This window comes from Haemorhous mexicanus, chromosome 24 (assembly GCF_027477595.1).
Source record: "Haemorhous mexicanus isolate bHaeMex1 chromosome 24, bHaeMex1.pri, whole genome shotgun sequence".
Lineage (NCBI taxonomy): Eukaryota > Metazoa > Chordata > Aves > Passeriformes > Fringillidae > Haemorhous > Haemorhous mexicanus.
Window position 1 is genome coordinate 3614605 of NC_082364.1, and position 6810 is coordinate 3621414.

General features: G+C 55.2%; 1 protein-coding gene across 1 annotated transcript in view; it reads right to left on the reverse strand.

Annotated features, from left to right (window-relative positions):
- The window catches only part of B3GAT1 (beta-1,3-glucuronyltransferase 1), a 46768-nt gene extending 40430 nt beyond the window's left edge, over positions 1-6338 (reverse strand). The window contains exon 1 of the mRNA XM_059867179.1: positions 5897-6338. The gene's annotated coding sequence lies outside the window, so the exon portion shown is untranslated. The remainder of the gene's footprint in view (positions 1-5896) is intronic.
- Positions 6339-6810: the final 472 nt, after the last annotated feature.

Sequence of the window (6810 nt, forward strand, 5' to 3'; positions counted from 1 at the left end):
CATCACCAGTCTCCTTGAAATAGTACACCAGTGTTTGTATCCCCCAATAAAATCAGATCACTGAGTCAGTCTCCTCATCTCTCTCCACTGCCAACATCTGGGGGACCCAGTGAATACAAGAGCCACCCACTGCCACATTGGCACCCTCCAGCAGCCCCACTCCCTCACAGCAGCACACCAGAGCGTCTCAGGCCCTGCCTGGGGCCACCAGGACAAGAATCTGGACCATGCAAACTCCAGCCCATCCCAAGTGAGGGCCCTGTCCCCCTGATGGCCACAGGAGTGCTGCTTGTTATGCACTGAGAGCCCGAGCGGGCCCCAGATCACGCCGGCATTATGTTATGATAATGCTGGAAGTATTATAAATGCTCTGTGTGCCAGACAAATCCTGGAGCAGGCTTCCAAATCCCCTCCAAATCCCCTCTTGTGTCTCCACATTCATCCATTCATGAAATGCAGAGCACAGCTTCAGCATCCATCCTCCTGCTCTGGGCTCTTTCCAGCTCCATGGAAGGTGAGGCAGACTCAGGGTGTTTCTCCTGAATAAGCCTTTTTTGGGTTTTTTTTTTTGCCTTTCAGGTGCCAAATCTGCAGAGAAACCTGCAGGGCATTTAGGAATGATGTCCAGCAAGGCAACTGAGAGAAATCCCGTGGCTCTGTCTCCTGTCAGAGAGTGAAGTGTGCCTCATTCTCCTGCTCCCTGCAGGGCCACGGGAGCAGGGAGGTCCCCTCAGCAGAGCTGCCTGTCTTTATTCTCTTGGCTAACAACAGGGAGAGTTTATTTGGTCTGATTTAGGGGAATTCCTTCAGATCAGATGAGCTTCACCCTGGAAATTGCTATTTTTTTTACAGCTGGACCCACCTGAGGTGACTTCAGAACCCTGAAGCAAAGGGTTCCCCTCCTTTTGGGGGTGAGCAGGCTGCTCCCTCTGAGCCACAGCTTTCAATTCCCTCTCCACTGCTCTTCAAGAACAGCCCAAAAATCCCTAGACAGAAGCTTAGCTCTTGTCCTGGCTTTGGGAAAACAGCTCAGAGGCAGGCAGGAGGGGGATCTCCAGCATTTCCTATTTATTCTGCTGTCACAGCCAGGCAGATCGTGTTGTGTTGGCCATGGCTCACAGGGAGAGCAGAGCTGGAGGGATTTCAGAGGCACCACTGCAGCTGGGAAATTGCTTCAAGGCTCTGTGGTACCCGGGCAGGGCAGGAACAGGGGGAGAACAACTGCACAGGGCTGTGCAGGTGGAAGGAACTCATTGCAGCATGGAAAAATGGGTGTGGAAGTGTGCCCCAAGGTGTTTTACTGCTCAGAACAGAGGGAAGGAACTCACCTCCAGCATGGAAAAATGGGTGTGGAGGTGTGCTCTAAGGTGTATTCCTGTCCAGAACTGTGCAGGGGGAAGGAATTCACTTCTAGGATGGAAAAAAATGGGTGTGGAATTATGCTCCAGAGTGTTTTCCTGCCCAGAACTGTGCAGGGGGAAGGAGCTCTTGCAGGATGGAGAAAATGGGTGTGGAAATGTGCCCCAAGGTGTTCTGCTGCCCAGAACTGTGCAGGATGAAGGAACTCACTTCCAGGATGGAAAAATGGGTGTGAAAGTGTGCTCTAAGGTGTATTCCTGCCCAGAACTGTGCAGGGGGAAGGAACTCATTGCAGGATGGAAAAAAATGGGTGTGGAAATGTGCCCCAAGGTGTTCTACTGCTCAGAACTATGCAGGGGGAAGGAATTCACTCTAGGATGGAAAAAAATGGGTGTGGAATTGTGCTCCAAGGTGTTCTACTGCCCAGGAATCATTTTCTGAGCCTGTGAACAACAACCTTTGGGAAGTGACACTTGGTACAACCAAAAAACCCACAGAGGGAGAGGGACAAGGGGAGGAGGAGGGCTGAACTGAATTTCTGGGACAGAGCACTGAGAGGGCAGGGTGTGCTCCCCAGCACTGGGAATTCTTTGCCCACTCTCTCATTCCCTGGGGATGTGGAGTTCCCATGACAGCTGGAGCAGGATGGATTCCACAGTGACTCACACCCCGTGGCACTGCCAGCACTGGGGCTGCTCCTTGTGTCTCCAGCAGGAGATGGAGATGAATTATGGGCCCCACCCCATGATCTCTGCTCAGCAAATCCCTCGTCAGCTCCTGGAGGTGAATCCAGCCCTGATGTCCACTTGCCAACCCAAACACAAAAAGTCAAGGAATGCAGGGGGAAAAGGGAGAGTCCATCCTCACCCTTCATCCCTCCTGCTTGGCATGGGTCCCTCCTCCTGCCACCACAGCAGCAAAGCACAGGCAGTGGCTGATTCAGGGTCTCCACAGGCAGAACAGGAGCAGACAGCACATCCCAGAGGAAAAGGACCCACAGAGCAGCCACTGCACAGGCACTTCCAAGGACATTGATCCCAGAAGGAGCTTTGCCTTGGGGTGGTTGAAGCTGATGCCTCAGGTTTAGATTTTCTGTTTTTCAGACTCTGTGCTGCTTTAGTGTGAGGGTCTAGGTTCACATCAGGGCATGGTGAGCTCTGTGCACAGAGCAGGGAGACAAAACAATTCCTGCTCCAGCTGGGCACCAAGGACAAATGATCCAAATCTCAGCCCAGGAGCACAAACCCCATGGGCTGGAGAGAGAAAAACAAGGGTGGGACTGGCTGGGCTAAAGCTGGGATGGGACAATGAACTGCAAGGGGCAAATGGAGCAGAGCTGATCCCAGGGAGAGACCCCGGGAGCGCTCGTGCATTTTGGGGCCATTTTGGTTCATCCTGGGTTCATTTTGGGGCCATTTTGGGTCATCTTGGGTTCATTTTGGGGCCATTTTGGTTCATTCTGGGACCATTTTGGTCCATCTTGGGTGCAGCCCTGGCTGGGCTCTGGTGCTGCCCAAGGTGCATCCATGGATGCCTTTTAATAAATCCCTGCTTTATTCTTTAGCTCTGTCCAGCCTCTGCTCTAGGCCAGCCTGCACAAGGCACCAGTTTCTGGTGACCACAGCAGGACAGAAGGCATCAAAGCTCCTCCAAATGCTCCTCCAGATAAACACAACTTACAGCTGCAGCCCACTGAGCATTTCAAGGCAGGAAATGAAGGCCTGCAGGAAAAGTGGAGGCTGAGGAAGACACTGAGGGCATGGCCACAGAGGAAGATGCTGACCAAGGCCTGCTGCATCCCCAGAAGTCAGGGATCTTGCTGAAAAGCAGCCCTGGAATCGGGGCAGCCTCTGGCACTCATCCCTGCCAGAGAAAATGCACAGAAATGCAAGAAAAGACCACATCCTGTCCTCCTCTGGATTCAGATCTGCCCACTGGGTTTTGTTGGAGGAACTAAAAATTGCTTTTTTTGCACAACTTTTTTTTTTTTTTTTTTTTTTGAGCCAGTAGAAATAGAACAAGGGCAAGAGAGAGCAAAATCATCTCAGAAGGCAAGTCTGCAAAACCCACTGAAAAATGAAATGCAACATTTGCCCTGGTGTCCCTTTTTAAGACAGCTCTTGTCGTTTCCCAAGGCTTGTGCTGTGGCAACAGGAGAGGGCTGGAAGCAATGGAAGGGGCAGTGCCCTGGTTTGGGTTCAGAGAGCAGCGTTTTGGCAGGGAACAGCCAGCTCTGGCCAAGGGCAGAGCGTGTGCTCACACTTCAGTCCTGGAGGGATTCTTGGTGAGCTCAGGCCAGATCTCCCCGAGGGTTGCCAGGAGGATGCAGCAGGGCTGAGGATGCTGAACCCCCCCAGCCCTGCACTCTGGAGGCACTCAGAGCTCTCCTGGCCTCCAGAGGTGCACAACTGCAGAGAAACCCCAGAAAGATGCACCACAAACAGACAGGGAGGAGGGAATCCAGCATCCCTGAGCTTGGCTGGGCTCTGGTGGCACTGCCCTGGTGGGGACAAAGGCGCTGTGCCAGCTGTGACACAGACAGGGTGACAGCCCCTGCCAGGCTTGGGGCACTTTGTTCACTCTGAGGCACCTTGATGGGTCAGGAAACTTTGGGAAGCCAGGTGGGAAGGCTCTTCCCCTCTCCTCCTGGGGACTTTTGCACTGAGGGAGACCCTCATGGAGACCCTCTGGCTTTTCTGTCCCAGAGAAGCCAAACGTGAGGCTTGTGTCCCCTGTTCTGCACTCTGCTGGGACAGCCAGCTCCCACTGGAGCTGCCAGGGCACTGCTGGGATCCCCCCAGCAATTCCCCAGGAATGCCCATGGAGGGGTGCAGGAAGGGATTTGTAATCCAGCTGGAATGGGAATGTACCCAGAGCCAACATCACTGACTGCATGTTTCCTCCTCTGCCTTCCCCACACCCATCAATATTCAAACAGGAAAAACAAATTATTGATCAGCTGCCTTCCCAGCAACAGCCTCTGTCCTGCTGGCTTTGGCCATTTCCAAAGCCCCTACCACAGAATTAACCCTCCTGGGAGAAATATTCTTCCTCATTCTTAAATTCCTTCACCAGAACATCATCTACATTCCTCGAGGCTGGCACAGACACCAGAGTTTGGAGTTTCACACAGAAAGAAGATACCACCTTCTTTCCCCACCGTTTCCCCAGTGCCTCCATTTTCCTTTCCACACCCTTTCAGTCCCATCTCTGCCAGGTAAGCCAAGAAATCCCAGCCCTTGTGACCTTCCAGCCAAATCCTGGTGAATCCACTCCCTGAGGTGGATGCTCAGGGACACCAAAAATCCAAGTGTGTGCAGAGCAGTGCAAGAGACTCCAGAGTCTCTGCCAGTCCCTCACATTGGGCCACCAACTCCCTGAGTGCTCCTGCAGGCTCTGACAGGGGCTGGTGGCACTCTGGGGCTCAGGATGTGTTCACACCAGTGGGGACTTCAGGGACACGTCGTTATTTCGGTAATCAAAGCAAATGCTTCCTAACCCCGTGCCAGGAGCCATCTAGCAGCCCCTGGAGGCAGGGGGAGGAGGGGGATGAGGCAGAGAGCACGGAGCAAATGGATGTGGCAGCAGCAGGATCCTGCCCGAGGTAGTGAGGGATGGCCAGGCAAGAGCTCTGCTCGCTGGGAATAACTGGGGAGGGGCTCCACAGCTGCAAACATCGGGCTCTCCTCAGGGCTTTCCCAAACATCTGGCTGAAGACACCTCCCAGCACTGTTTGAAGTTGAGCTGTCTGCCCTGACTGAGAGAAATTCGGAGTTTCACTGTCAGAGACCCAGGAACTGAGTCAGAGAGAGGCCCAGCAGGGAGAGGAAAGCATCATTTGAGGGCAGCTTCATTGATCAGCCCTGACTTTCTCCCTCACAACCAGTGTTTCTCATCCCCTCCCACTCCCACTCCACAGCACAACACAGACATCCCTCCTCAGACGGCAAAGCCTTGCTCGGCCATCTCCTCTTCCCCCAAAAGAAAGCACTTGGGAAGCTTTTCCCTTTCAGCAGCCTCAAAGTTGGCTCCCAGCGCTGCTGGCACGAATGAAAGCGATTTCAGTTCCCCCTCCTCCTGAATCCCATCCCTCTCCGGTGCGAAGAAAAGGCAGAGGATGACCAAGGGAGGGGAAAAGCAACTCCGGGCGGCCTCTCACCTCCCTCCCCTAACTGTGCACGGATACTGGGAGGGTGCGGGGCCACTGAGGTCCCCGAGAGCCCGAGGGAGCCCCGGGGCAGCGCAGGGCTGGGAGGGCGATGCTGGGAGCTCCTGGAGGCGAGACACGGGCGCGTCTCCCCTATCCCCAGGGAAAGCAGCTCGGTGTCCTCGGGCAAAGGGGGGGCAAAGCGACCTCCAGCACCGCAGCCCCCGGACCCGCTCTGCGTCCTCTCAATGCGCTGGGAGGGGTGGGAAAGATCGCTCCGAGCGTCTCCTGCTTCCTCCCATGCCCTGCCCGCTGCATCCGCACACCCTGTGCATAAAGGATCTGTGTCCTGCTCGGCTCAGCCATGCAGCGAGAGGAGGCAGGAGTTACCTTATCCGCACAGCCGGAGCCGCCTTCTCTCTCCATCGTGGCCGGGAAGCTGCTCCCATTCATGCTCTAATCCCTGCGAACAGAGGCACGATTCAAAGCGGCTCCTCGCCCATCCGAGCGGGCTCCCCCGGCAACCTCCGCCTCCTTTTCTCCCCCCTTTTCGCCTCGTTTGTTGCGTCCGGCTTTGTGGTGGTTTTCTCCGTTTGTTTAGTTGTTTTTGTTTTTTTTCTAAAATGTTTTCTTTCTTAATCCAGGCAGCAACCACGGCGCTGCTTCATCGCATCCCTGCCCGCGTTTCCCTCGCCCAGGAACAGCCTCGGAGAGCTCCTCGCTGCTGCTCTGGCTCCGCGCAGCTCCGGCTCGCAGCTCTGCCTTCTGCAGCCTGGCGTTCGGGGAAGAAAGAGAGCGAGAGAGGGAGGGAGCGAGCAAACAGGGAGGAGGAGGAAGAGGAGGAGGAGGAGGCCGGCGGGATGCAGGAGGAAGGAGCCAGAGCGTGGCTGCTTTGTATCCAGAGCAGCACCGACAGCCTCTCGCTGCCAGAGGAGGACCTGCGCTGGGAATGGTCTGTACCAATTTATCCCGCTCCGGCAGGGGCACCGCTCCCTGCGACAGCGGCTGCGAAAGCCGGGGAAGGGCCCCGAGAGGAATTGGTTCCTGCTCTCCTCACCCTGATCACACCCCGAGCTGCGGCCACGGGCTCGGGGAGAGAGGGGATGGGGATGGGATGGGATGGGATGAAGTATGGGACCGTGATGGGAATGGGGACCATGATGGGAATGGAATGGGGACAGGGATGTAATAGGGACTGTGATGGGATGGTGATGAGAGCAGGTAGGGATGATGATTGGTACTGGTGTGAGGTTGAGATGGGATGAGATTGGGATGGAGATGAGATGGGGATGGGATGGGATGGG